At 37.6% G+C, this 15,040-nt stretch overlaps 1 pseudogene; it reads right to left on the bottom strand.

Moving 5' to 3' along the window:
* Nucleotides 1-8,974: 8,974 nt before the first annotated feature.
* On the bottom strand, nucleotides 8,975-14,840 carry LOC138310049 (uncharacterized; annotated as a pseudogene).
* Between the last annotated feature and the right edge of the window lie 200 nt (nucleotides 14,841-15,040).

Below are 15,040 nucleotides of genomic sequence, written 5' to 3'. Positions count from 1 at the left end.
CTGGACAGTTTTCCTCTATTTCAGACATACTTTGTAATGGATGAACAATGAGACTGGCAGACTAAGCTGATTCAGGTCGAACTGATTTGTTTGTTTGTTTGTTTGTTTGATTAATTAACGTCCTATTAACAGCTATGGTCATGTAAAGACGGCCTCCCATGTATGCGGTGTGTTGCGTGTATGTTGGTGTGGTAAGAGTTGCCGGAGAAAGTGACACAGAATTTGGTGTCATGAAAGCACCTAACGAGGACAGAGAAGAAGTAGCTGGTATTGTGCAGATTGGCAGTGTTTTCTCAATCGGTCGTGGAGTGGACATGGCAGACACAGTAGAGGACGGTAACAGTTGTTCAGTTGGCCGTGAAGTGGACGAGGCAGACACAGTAGAGGAGGGTAGCAGTTGTTCAGTTGGCCGTGAAGTGTACGAGGCAGACACTAGAGGAGAGTAGCAGTTGGTCAGTTGGCCTTGAAGTGGACGAGGCAGACACAGTAGAGGACGGTAACAGTTGTTCAGTTGGCCGTGAAGTGGACGAGGCAGACACAGTAGAGGAGGGTAGCAGTTGTTCAGTTGGCCGTGAAGTGTACGAGGCAGACACTAGAGGAGAGTAGCAGTTGGTCAGTTGGCCTTGAAGTGGACGAGGCAGGGTGGTAACGATAGACAAGGATGAAATACAAACAGAAGTGGGTGGTGGTGGCCGCTCTGTTGAATTGGATGGAGCGAATCCGTCCAGAGGGACCGCATATGCATTAAATGGATATACACCACACGCACGAAAGCCATTTATGATATTGGAACTGGTAAAAGCAGCTTCCAACGCTTGTTTTACAAGTCCCGAAAAACTCCATTTGTTGACGGTGTTCAGGGGGTTTTGGTTCAGGTAATTAGAACAGGCGGCATTGAATGCGGTGCTAAAAGGTCCAAACACCGACCTGTCTAGGAGTTGTAACAGGTGCGTTGTGTGTGGCGACAAGCATAATAAAGATATTTGATGGTCCCTAACGCCAATGTTTCATGTGACGCATGGCCATCTAAAATGAGCAATTGAGGCCTTTCGTCGCCGCATGATTTTAAAAAGATTTCCTTGAACCATGTCTCCGCAATGGAGTCGTTGATCCACCCGTTTTCTTGGTAAGTCCATTTGGTGCCTGGGGGTGACGCACTTGTGTTGTAGTCATGTAAGGATGCTGCCGTTTTCCGCTTGATAATTAACATTGAAGGCATATATTCCCCAGCGGCATTCACACAAGCCATGATGGTAACGTTCGTACGGCTTGTTGATGTTTTCCCAACAACATTTTTAAGTCTCTTCTCTGCTATCACACGAACCGGCGTATGCTCAAAATTTCTCCTTGTCACAGTTCCAAATTTTCGCTGGGGATTGGGTTAGTCCTAAATCGCTGAGACATTTTCCAAGCTGGTCCATGTAATTTTTCACAACAACAGGGTTCAACATAAAAGCCCTTGCTGATGACAACTTTTCCGGTCTCCGAATGGTGCGTTCGGGATGGCGTTGTTTGAGACTTTCCCACCATTGTTTCGACGGACTCACCCTCTTGAAAGCGGCCATCTGGTGTCGTCTACACAACTCGCCCGTCCTAGCGAGAAGCTGCTTCCTGCTAACACCTAATCCTTGCCGTGACGCTTCCTTTAAAGTGTTGACGATCTTTCCTTCTATTGCCGAAGGTAAAGCCGGTGGACGACCAGGGACTTTTAACTTACTTACGATCTCTACACTCCAGGACTATCTCATAGTAAAACTGGAGGCAACATAATAGAACAGGTAATTTAGTCATTTGATGTACATCAAAAGAGTCGTATAACGGTACACTGTGGTTGACTGTTAGGCGTCGCTCTCTCTGTAGTCTTCAAAGGGAATCTTTGCTGCCCCGTGATGGTCAAATGTTTTCCGCTGAGCTGCCTCCAATTTCACTATGAGATAGTCCAGGGGTGTAGATATTATAAGTGATCGGAACCCCTGGAATATCGAGGATGCCTCACCGGCAACCAAAAAAATCTCTTAGGAAACAGACGCCGTACGTTTTTGACCGATGTTGTCATGTGTCGGAAAATGGCCCCAAACCAGAAATGTACTCCCGATTACCCTTTATCTCCAGATAGCGGCCGATCATTGTGACCAAAGAATAATTTTAATGACATTATACAGTACGTGGTGCAGGGAGTTGTCAAGGGACGAAGATGATTTATACACATTTGTACAGTTTTGTTAGGATCCCGCACTTCAACCCCACTTAGTCTAGTTAAATCACTCATCAAGGCTGAAATCATAGGGTGAAACATTATTTTTTAGTTCATCCACACCATCTAGACAGAGCTTTATGTAGAAAAACTATTTTAGAAACCACAGAGGTCTGAGAATTTGTTACAATTTATATCAATTTGTTTGTGTACCAGAGTGTATACATATTGGTTTTAGGGTTTTAATTTTCAGAACCCTCAGTTTGAAACATGTTTTGCATCTTTTTCCTTTCAATCGTGTGTATTGCAAAATCTCTACATTTTTTATCCGAAATATCTATAAAGTAGAACCCTAACAATTAGGTTTAGTTCTTGAATTGTCTAGCAGATATATTGAAAGGAAAGAGTCTGAAATGTAAATGCGATCAGACGTTTCTTAAATTCGATCACTCCATCCACAGGTTTTTGTTTTATGTGCCATATTGGGTCAGTATACTAAATTTAGTAGTATATCTACATGATATAAAATAAAAAAATGTGTGGATCGGAGAACTACGAGCACTTCCTTATTCACAATTTAAGAAATGTAAATATTCCACTCAAAACACACATTTAACAGAAAAGACATACATATAACAAAAATATATATAGAAACGTATAATTGTAGGCCGTATTGTGGATGAGATAGAACGACATTATTCCGGTCATAAGGAAAGAAACATAGGGAATTGAAAATATATATAACTGGTTACCAACGTAATCAGCCTACACGACGGGTGTTTAGACATGTACACAGTAGTGTCCGAGGGTGATCGCAAAGAGATCGAAGAGTTCGGGCTCGATACACTAGTATACTTTGAAAACCTTATCTGACCCGAATACGATATTCCATGCATTAGTCTTTTTTTATTTGGTCATTTGATCTACATTCAATTTAGTTTTGATGGTTTTGTTTACATCATCTATTCGCTTTTCGTCAAATCTTAGCACATGAGCACATACGCATGAGTTGTGCATGTAGCTTAAATCTGTTCATGCATAAATGTAATATTATTTGACTTCTTCGTTACGTATCTCATCGGTCGCCCCATTAATGCTATTCGTATACCAATATATTCTAGTTAAAAGAATCTGGAAGCATATACACTTAAATGTTTTCGTGAAATTTTGAATACGAACATAAAAAATAATATCATTGCATAATTTTTTTTCTCGTGAAGTTTTTCTATTGGCGGTTGCTGTGGAACCATGAATATATATATGAACAAATTTGATGTATTAATGGTATCATTGGCGAACCATAAATACAGTATCTCTACCCACGAAAACATTCACGAAATTAAATTACACGCGAATAGTTTTGTGACAAACAGTACGCAGTGTTTCACCCCGTCACATCGATCGTAGAATTAGATTGTTACATGTACATGCACGTGTCACAGATTATATTGTATTTTGATAGAACGGACAATGATGTAAGTTTCATTTAACATTGATTGAGCTAAAGGAAAGCCCTTTAAATCAATTACAGGTGTTAAAGACCAGTTCAAAGCATAGTCATGTGCACGTGTATGTTTTTATGTAACGTCATTGGCATCCTTATGACATGACGTTGCTAACTTTGTCATTAATGAATGTAAATGTTGCCTCATTCAAAGTCGCATATGTCTTAAATGCTTTATCCTACGGCTTTAATATTTTGTAAACGTGATCTACATACCATAAAGTAAATAAAAGATGTGAAGAAATGAAAATGTGATTTTTCCTCATCTGGGCCCATTTTGTCAGTCGCCGTCAAATATATTGGTCATATAATACCGGACACCATATTTTTGGTATTTTATGAATTTTTCCTATAATTATTAATCACTTTTTTCTTATTTTTATTTGATTATATATATATATATATATATACACATCAAATTAAAATCTGACAAATATATATGTTAGGGCGAAATGGCGTTGTTAATTGATAAAGCAACGTGCAGAATATGCATTTGATCCGAGTTACACGTGGTATAAAGGTCATCCGAACATGACCCTTAACGAGATATTGTCAGATCCTCTATTGAACGGAGTGGTTATAAGGATCTGTATTTCAATCAGATTGCTTTCAAGACGAAGCTGAGAGTAACAATATCTGCCGGTCATTTCAAAAGAAACCTAGTATCTCGATCTGATTAAAAATACAGATTCTTATTATCACTACGTTTGATAAGAGGATCTGACAACATTCCATAAGGGGTTACGTCAAGATGACCTTTGGAAGGGCAATCAAATCGGCACTGCCAGAATCTTGACTGGGGATAAAATAGTTTGAAAAGGCTGTCCGAATTATTTTCGTGTACGTAGTCATCTCGCCCGTAGTGCACAACAAAGCTAAAAGCATTTGTATACTGGGACAACTTAATCAATTGACGTAGCAATGTGTAGAAAATGTATTTGATCCGAAATAGGCCGAATCGCGATGACGTCACCGGTCACGTGACTTCTGGACTGATAGGCAGAAAAAACCCAAAACATATATCAAGCTGACTGTTACGCTTACTCGATCCATGCCGACTTTCCCTACAGAATGTTGTGTTATAAACTGTACCAGTAGAGGAAAAGGTGAGAACAGTGTTGCATTTCACAGAATTCCAAAAGATGCCGACAAGAGAGAAAATGGATCGCTGCAATCAGGCGAGAAGGCTGGACCCCTACTGCAAGTTCTTGTGTTTGCGGTCGCCATTTTGTCTCCGGTAAATTTTATTTTACACCTGGCGTTCACATATAGCATTATCAACGTAGTCATAATTGATATATAACATATCTAAGATCTATTAAAGTGATTTGTAAGTGTCAAACAAACAATCATATTCATTTATTGATTTCAAGACACGATCGATCGATGACATACTTACATTGCAAAACTAACCAAGCTCTGAGTCTGAGCGTGGCGTAATTATTTTAAGAGATTATATCCAAATCATGGACATGAATGATGTTTTTTTGTAAACCCGATACTGTTCGGACATTGACATGTTGTGAAAACTAGGCTTTTTTAAAGGTCTACGGAAGACCATTAGACATGTACTGTAATCCCATGAATCATAGACCTGTGCTAGACTTGTTTTACAAAAGATATAGGTCTAATGTTTTAATGCAGTACACAATGCATGCCATATATTATGCACTATAGCTCTATAGAATAACGTCATATTTGTGTAAAATGACTCGCGCATCTGTACATTTGAAATCCATTTTAATAAGGTTGACCAGAATCATATACACATAGATATTGGCAACTTCGCCATTTTCACGATAGGCAGATGTACCTCTGTATGTTCCTAGGGGCTTTTAGATAAACTTTTAAATAGTTAAATACAGCAGAATTACTTATTCAGGGTTTTTGCCAGGCCTTTACAGGGTCCGGTAAACGGACCCATTCCCAATTGAAAGATAGCACTGTATTTTCCCAAATCAGTCACTATTTTCCCAATCATGGCATTAAGTTAAAACCACAAATGATGTCTCAATATACCTCCGGTATCGGTTATTAATATATAATATTCTGTACGAGTCCATTCCACATGGGAAACATCATGTTTTAATAGTTTACGTTCGCGGAAGCGTCCCCGGATTTCAGTGGCGAAGTTCCACAACTTTTTGGACTTTGCAATCAAACGCACACGAAAAATGGCGACCATGACAGGTGAGTCGGCTGGCCGAGAGCGCAGGAAAACGAACCGGGGTACTGACGCAAAACATCAACCAGACATAAAAATAGGATTATAAATGGCAATCACCAATTAATTAACACCACAGGCACAACATCTTGGGTCCTGTCAGTTGGTTTTTTTGGCACGTGGCCCACTTTTAGTGAGGTAAGTGACAGTAGGTTTGAGCCAGAGGTTTCGTCTGCTATTTAATTTGTTAAGTATCGGTTATAAATTAAAAAATTGTTTGAATCCATACATTGTAGTTTGTGTATACATGTCGTATATTTTATTTTCAAACGTCTTTGACAACTTACATAGGCCTCATGTATTTGCATTTTACCATAATTTCTGCATTGATCAGTTACATTTGTACGTTCCAAGTGTTTCATTTTGGACGCTCCATCGCCGATAGAGCATAAACAATACTCATCATTTGAACTATGATTTGTGTTTAATCGTGTATGTATATGTCGTATTATCACAAAAAATACTATAAAATAATTTATTTTGCTTTTGGTGCATGCACAATCAGTACTTCATTCGATATGAATTAGTGCCACGGATATTTTTGGGATGCAATTAATTATTTTCATATTTTTATCTAGAATGAAAAGTAGAAGCTCAAACTTTTTAATGGTGGTAATGGTGTACAAAAAGCAACTTTTGTAACTGAACAAAAAATACTAATTTGTCTTCTCTTTTCTTTTTGATAGAGAAAAGAATACTGTTTGTCAGCGGTGGAGTATCTTTAACATGCAATATAAATTACAAACAGCATCAAAAATAATTAAAATGATAAATTCATCATTTTTTTTATTACTGAACACTGACTCAATAGTTAATGAAAATTTTGAGTCAGACTTAATTAAAATGATGATGATAATTTCCCAATTTTTTAAAAACACCGATAATATTTTCCCAATTTTTGCTCAGGGTCCTTTTCCCAAAATAGCTGGCAAAAACCCATAATGTTTATTTTCAGGTCGTAAGAGTGATGACCCTATGCATGTTGATTATGTTCCAAATCTTCATATGGGATATGTTACTTCAAGGACAGTCAAGTCAGATGACCGTTACCACAGGCAAAAGGTGTGATCTGAGAGGATTGAGGAGCAAGGAAAACAGACAAACCGCTAATATTTTATTGGAGCTTTCACAGACAGAGCCTGAGCCACTTCCAGATATTGTGGATACACCTGTTAGCAACATACATGATGGATGTTTGAAAGAAATCGTCAAACTTCAGTGATATAGCACTATAAAAAGGGCAACAGTTCCACTATACAAGAAGACACAACATGAATATACCGCAGTCTCCCAAAACACGCACCTCGCACAACATACACGCAATACACTGCATACATGGGAGGCCGTCCTTACATGACCATAGCTGTTAATAGGACGTTAATTAATCAAACAAATAAACAAACAAACAAATCGTCAAACTTAGGTTACAGAATCAGCAACTTCTTCAAGAGCTGCAGCGTCTTCAAAAAGAGCGTGACGAGTTGAGGGCAGAGAATGATAGAGTGCGGTTTGGGGCTAACACTTTAAAAGACAATGACCACCTGACATCCGTCTACACCGGAATTCCATCATATGATGCATTTATGTGGATTTTGACTTTTGTGTTGAGCATACTTCCATCGAAACAAAATCTTAACCCTGGAGACATTTTGCTAATTTTTCTGATGAAAATCCGCCTTAATTGTTCAATTTTGACTTAGCACAAAGATTTTCTGTGAGTGAAAGTGTGATTTCATCAAGCATCAATCAGACACTGCCTGAAGTTGCAAAACAGTTGAGATTTTTCGTGCATTGGCCAAACAAGGAAGAAAAATTATAACATATTCCAAAAATAGTGAAAGAGAACTTTAAGAACTGTCGGTGCATAATTGATTGCACAAAGATTTTCATTGACCGTCCAGTAAATCTTACAGCAAGAACATTTACATGGTCCAATTACAAACACAACAACACTATTAAACTGTTGGTAGCAATCAAACCTAACGGTGCCATAACATTTATATCCCGAGCATTTGGAGGACGAGTTTCTGACAAAGTGATCACCCAACGGTCAGGATTTCTCCAATTAATTGACATGGTGATGTAGTTCTAGCAGACCGTGGTTTCCTTATTAGTGATGAACTAGCCTGTCGAGGGGCAACACTGAAAATTCCCGCTTTTACCAAAGGCAAGAGTCAGTTAAGTCAATTGAAAAGACAAGAAACTTGGCCAGAGTGCGTATTTATGTGGAAAGGTCAATAGGTCGTTTAAAAAGCCTTTCGAATCCTAAGTACTGCGATGCCGTTAAGCATGGTTCTACACATCGATTCAGTAATGGTTATTGTTGCTTCCATCTGCAATCTCCAGAGGAACTTGGTAAGTTAACCAAATATCCAAAATGGATTTCAAGGACTTTGTTACATTATAATGTTGAAAGACTTCAGTATAAATGTATTGTATATTTTGAACTCCAAGTTCCTCTAAACACGGTCACTTGCATCTATACTTTTTGAACGATACACATTATTCATATACGTCTCTAATCTTTATAATATTAAGGCCCACTACTTTTCCAAAACCCATTTTGAAAATGGGAATGTAAAAGAAGATTGATTTTATGTCCAAACTATTAAGTCATTGATATCAATTTTCTTATGTTGTAATAGTTTGAGAAACTTTTTAAATAAAAATTTCGAAAAGGTAGTGAATCTTGTTGTGTCATAACTGTGTTGTCAGGGAAACTCTTGAGTAAAATTTAATTTTAAACTAAGCTGGTTTATAATTGATAATGATGCTAACAAATATGCAAACAACATTTTAACATCTTGTAACTGACTTTATTTTCATAACATATGTATTCAATCATCAAATGTTTCATTTAATGAATTTGATACTTAATCATGTATACAAGGCCAATAAAAATAATCATGGTCTGAAATCTTACATCTCTTTTTGGATTTCTTTTTGACAGTGAGTTTATAAAAACTTCGAAAAGAAGAAGGCAAAATAAAAAATATACACGTTTCCGGTATATGAAGGGTCGGTATGTAATGAGTTTTACTTTCTTTTTGTAAAAAAAAAAATATTTTTTCTTTTAATCCCAGTTTTTTACTGTGGAAAAATGAAATAGACTTTATTTACCCTCAGGGTATTATTGGTGTCTTGAATTTACATAACTTTTACAAAAATTTTGTGCAAAACCAGAAAATATCAAGGTTATGATTTCTTTGCCCTAGGGCAAAACTGATAAAAAAGTTTCTGAGTAGGCACTGATTTAAATAGGGCCGGCCAGGTTACCGGAAACACACAAAAAAAAATTGTATGGCCTAAATGTTCATTAACTTAAGTGGTTTACACATATCGTACACACTGCATTATTTGCAATGCGCCTCTAGACTCTCTTCTTATGTTCATGCACTAAAAGTGAAAGCGTTCATTTTGACAGTCAGTGTTTGTACATTGCACCATTTTACTGTAGGCTGGCTCCTGACAAATGCAGTACAAACTGTCCTCACTTCCACTTCCTGCTGTGTTAGCCGACAACTTCCGGTACAGTTGTTTGGTGATAAGCTCTGGCAAAACCTTGGTTTTGAAAAAAGTATCACTTTTTCAGCACATCCGCAGTATAATCTCGGTCAAAAGGAATGATGTTAACTATCAGGTCCTTCTCGGTGTAGACAACAAAGTCACAAAATCGAACTTTGTTCACAAACATTTGCAGCTGAACTTGGGTGAAGTACTTGTGCGTGCGTTTCGGTTGAAGATGTTTGTCCAAACAGAAGGTTTTGTCACTTTTCACTGCCGCGTCTATCACTTTGTCCTTATGCTTGTATGGGCATTTTATTTCTACTGTTCCTTTTCCGCAACATACACATTCACGAATGCCATCAGCCGTGGCTCCTAAGAATGGTTTGTTCACATCAATCAACAATCCTGACTTCCTTACAGTGAAGTCTTTGTGGACAGTCTTCATAGCGTTGCAATACCCTATGCGCGCAACATCTTCGTTGTCAATGCCCCAACGCACAGCCTTTGTTCTTGATAAGTCGTTTGTGTTTGTTTGATTAATTAACGTCCTATTAACAGCTATGGTCATGTAAGGACGGCCTCCCATGTATGCGGTGTGTTGCGTGTATGTTGTGCGAGGTGCGTGTTTTGGGAGACTGCGGTAAATTCATGTTATGTCTTCTTGTATAGTGGAACTATTGCCCTTTTTATAGTGCTATATCACTGAAGCATGCCGCCGAAGACACCAAGCAACACATCCCACCCGGTCACATTATACTGACAACGGGCGAACCAGTCGTCCCACTCCCTGTATGCTGAGCGCTAAGCAGGAGCAGAAACTACCACTTTTATAGACTTTGGTGTGTCTCGGCCAGGGGACAGAACCCAGAGCCTTCCTCACAGGGGCGAACGCTCAACGCAAGGTCAAAAGTGAGGCGGTGCCAAGGAAGGCATTAGGAAAGATAAAGTCAGTTAGGAAGAAAAGAAAAGATAAGATTCTAAATTTAGTCGCCTTTTACGATCATGCAATAGGAGCAGCAGGTACAATTCTAACGCCCTACCTGCAGGGCTCGTAGGATTGATATCCTGCAATGGATTTTACTAAATTTTCAGAGTTAGTGGTATCTTTACGTACATGTAAACACCATGTGCTTTACTTGCTGTTATTCTGCCGTTCCTGTGCTCAAACTACTTCTTCTTTTCGGTGATCTTCAGTTAACAAATACTTCGACCAAATGTTCTCGCATAATTGGTTAAGATCAGTCCCTGATTATGGTATAATTAGTATTATTTTAGAAATCTTTAATTATTATTTTTAAAATTTTCAAGACTTAATGTACGGTATTTGAGACATACTCGTGTTATGTCTCCAGGGCAAATGTCTACTTGTCAGCGACGTAACAGTCCTTGTTGTTATATAATTTGATGGTGTACTAACATGAGTAACTTGTCATTTGTACACTTAGGCAATATATCTGATCAGTATATATATTTGGCTGGCCAGTGATACAGATAGACATACAGACGGGGACGCACATTTGTGTGTGTGGGGGCCCATTGGGTCCATAATGCCTGGCAGTGTAAATTGTACTCCTTTTCACCATATGTATATTTGATGTAAATACAGCAGAATAAAACGTCGACTAAATACTGGAGTCTTTCATCATTCAACTCTACATCAACACAATAACTACGTGAACCTCACGGACGATGTACCAACAACCCACATCAAGCCATCATCATATATCATCAAACTTGAAAACATTATATTATGTATCTTCGAATTCTTCTTTGAATAATGATGTGAGCGTGTGGGGTGCCTTCTCAGGTTTCGGATCAGTCTGCTCAATTGCGGGGGATGGGCCAACAGATGGTATTGTAGTGAAACATGTAGCATTGGGACAGATCTCTTTCAGACTCTTTAGTACATCCTCGGATGACAAAGTATCTTTTCCGGATGCCCATACAGACGTTACTGGCTTCGAACGATTTCCTGCTCTCATGATGTCTTGCATTTCACTGCCTGTTTTAGGCTCTAAATATTAATAAAACAAATCGAATATATCAATACTCTAGAAATGATATATATATTACTATGACATTTTTACAAAACACAATTCAACTTAAAACAGTATGATGAATAGTAATAAATGCAATGCGAAATTTAATCAGACTTGAATACATTGTTTTTAAAACCAGACTGCAGTGAAATATTTACAATGTGAATCTGGTTATAAAACTGGGAATAGTTTTATAAACTTTAAGGTAATCCTTTAACTTAAAATTCTCCATAGGAAAGCATTTCAGAATTTGATAGGAAGGCTCCTTAACTTGAGTGATCTCCTTAACTTTTGTAATGTTTTCTCATAGAGAACCGTAAGTCAAAAGGTTCCTAAAAGTTTAAGAATGGACCTTGGTCAGTATATTATATATTAGATACTATTTTAGATTAAGATATGAAGGGATAAACTTGACTTTCCAATCACATGTTTGATTTCATAGATCATATAAATCAGTTTTGAATTATTACCTCCTTTCGGAATGTACTATTCCATTTTCAAATCTCACTGGTGGATGATTTGTTGAATAGACCCATGTGAACTGCTATTTGAACCTTAAACAAGGTAGCTGCAATATGACTGCAGGCTTCGCCAAGTCTGGAAAATAAACAAAAAATAAATACTAAGCTCAAATGTTCTTGGAAATCTCTGTTGATGTATTACATTTACTTTGAACAGTTTTCCCTTAGAACAAAATATGAACTAATTATGATATGTTTCCCAACAGAAAAAAAAACATGACTAACAAACTAATCTTGTCTTAATATCTTAATAATCTTTAAAATAATGGAACCAATTCACTTGACTTTTAGCAGTATCTTTATTGTACATTTTGAAGGTACATGCAAGTACAATGGGCACAATAAACATTTTCCATTGTCCTTCTTTACACAAATCCATGGTTGATGGGGCTTGTCTGTAATGCGCTGTGAGAGGTGACATCTGCCTTCAGGAAAGCAAATGGACAGCCGGCATTAATGGGATGATAAAACACCTCCTGGACATAACCACTCTGTACATATCTGAAATGGAAAAAAATAAGTCAGGAAATTGATCAGATAGAATAATAAGAAAATATGCAGGGATTTAAATACTTTTATATTCATATCTTAATTTGAACAATGAAAGTGATAGGTATTTATATATTGGTAAAAAAAGTTCATATCTCATTGCTTTTTATTTTAATGACCTTTTTGGACATAAAATCAAGTAATTTTGAACTGGTCTGATTGAATTACATATATACAAATGTAACTAATTATAAATACTATGATATGATAGGCTAGCTACACAACTCATGAGTAAACATAAACATCACGTGATAGGGACATGATAGGCAGTATATATCACCAACAAATAGGTAAACAATTTGAATCCAGGTAACACAGAAGGATAAACAAAGTTACAAAAGATTTCGTAATTAGACTGAGCAAATTAAACGCACCATGCATCAATTAATGGGAATAACGTATTTATAAACACACTAATATTTATCTATAGACACAATAATATTTAAGGAAACGAAAACTACTGCAAAACACACGATGTATTGGTCTAAATTGATCACGTGCGACATTTAAATACACGGCAGGTAAGAAATACAGGTGTACACAAACACAGGTCTATATTTTTCACCGTAAATCATATCTAAGCGAAGGCACATGCAAAAACGGACATTTAGTATTCATAACGCAATATTAAATCATGACAAGAAACTTACCTGAATGCATCCAACGACTTGCACGCCCCTAATGACTCCTTAGTGTAAACACCTGGACTGTCGATCAGGTATGTGTAAATATTGCCGAAGGTAACATCAGGCCAAACTGTCATGTCATTTACCCATCCGGATGAAAGTTTGTAAGGATCGAGAAGTTTATCGAGACCTTTGTTGAATGATAGCTTCTTTTCGTATCGATGTCTGGCTTCTCGCGGCTGGTCTTCGATATAATAAGCGCAATCGTCGACGCTACTGAATTTGGACGCAATTATCAATCTTCTGCCTACCAGCCGGAAGCCCCGCCCACTTTGTGACGTCACAAAATGGCCGCGTAATTCGGCCTATACACGTGGTAAAATGTCATCCGAACATGTCCACTTATGGGATATTGTCAGATCCTCTATTGAGTGGTTATAATGATCTGTATTTAAATCAGTTTGCCAAGTACCTAAACTTCGTCCTTTACCATGATTCATGAACGCTTGCTCTGAATCAGATATTGTGATTCTTAGAAGACAATGTAGCAGTCGTTGCAAGATATTTTAGAGGCTGTCGGCCCTCCCATGAGTGACACTGGGAGGGAGTCTTATAAGAGGAGGAGTCTGTGATAATTACCTTAAAGTTGACAATGCAAGTTAAAATTATTAAAAAAAATTTTTAAATAGTATACTCAAAATTCAAGAATCGTTTATGAGACATTCCCCCGACTCACAGACCCCTATATAAAGCGCGTGAATTGACACATGTGCGCTCATTCATGTACGTGATAGGGACATGATAGGCAGTATATATCACCAACAAATAGGTAAACAAAACCCTCACCTGTAAAACTATATGGGACTTGTGTTAGCAAGAAAACAACTCCTTTAAGTTGTCATTTAGATGTTTCTAAAAATAAAATTTCAACGCAAGTGAATAGAAATCCAAATATTAATCCGCCCACATATCTCCACGTATATCATCGTACTCGATGCACTCAACTGACCATATACACGTGACTATAGTACCTGACCCGAACGAGCGACAACTATCAAGGACACACACGTGTCGATCTATATGTACGTGTAAAACCTAGTGTATATTGAAGTGTTTTATTAGTTCGTATTGGACACATGTTGGGATATAGATGACAACACAGTCATCCATTACTTCAATGAAATATTGTCAGGTGAGTGCAGTGTTTATTTTCAATTTGACATTGTTATTTGCAATATCGGAGCTTGTGTATCTGAGACAAGACATGTTTAGAATGATACACGTGTGTCAAGTGTCACGTGCTTTATATAGGGGGTTGGCCAGTGAAGGTTACTAAGCAGAGCAAAAGAAAAATGGCTGCCACTTCCTTAGATACCGCACTGTCATAATTAGGGGATGTCTCAGAAACAATTTTCGAAAAAAATATTTCGTTATCTTTTTTTTAAATTTCAAATGCATGTTTTTAACTTGCATTGTCAGCTTTAAGGTTATGTTGTTCCAGCGTTTGTGTGATTGTAGCGAGTAAATGTTTTGAGTTATAAGCGTGCGAGTGATTGAGATAGTTAGCCTGAAGAGATTGAATGATTATAAATAGAGCACTAGTTGGAGTTTCATAAAGTTACTAGTCCATATATTTACCGGTTTTCGGATCTCCAGTCACAGAGCCCTAGATTCATTCGCCAACTACACACTGCGCGCGCATACGTCACACATACAACCACACAGCTAGGCTCGGGGTGAAATACTTACCCCGGTAATAGTGACCCCCGGTACAATCACAACATAAACATTTCAATCAGTATTAATGTATTGAAGTTAAATCTGATCAATTGTTGGCCTAGTCACCAAATGCAACAATATGCATACCCTTTCAGAA

This window comes from Argopecten irradians, chromosome 16 (genome assembly GCF_041381155.1).
Source record: "Argopecten irradians isolate NY chromosome 16, Ai_NY, whole genome shotgun sequence".
NCBI classification, from domain to species: Eukaryota; Metazoa; Mollusca; class Bivalvia; order Pectinida; family Pectinidae; genus Argopecten; species Argopecten irradians.
This window is presented reverse-complemented; position numbering and strand designations above follow the sequence as displayed.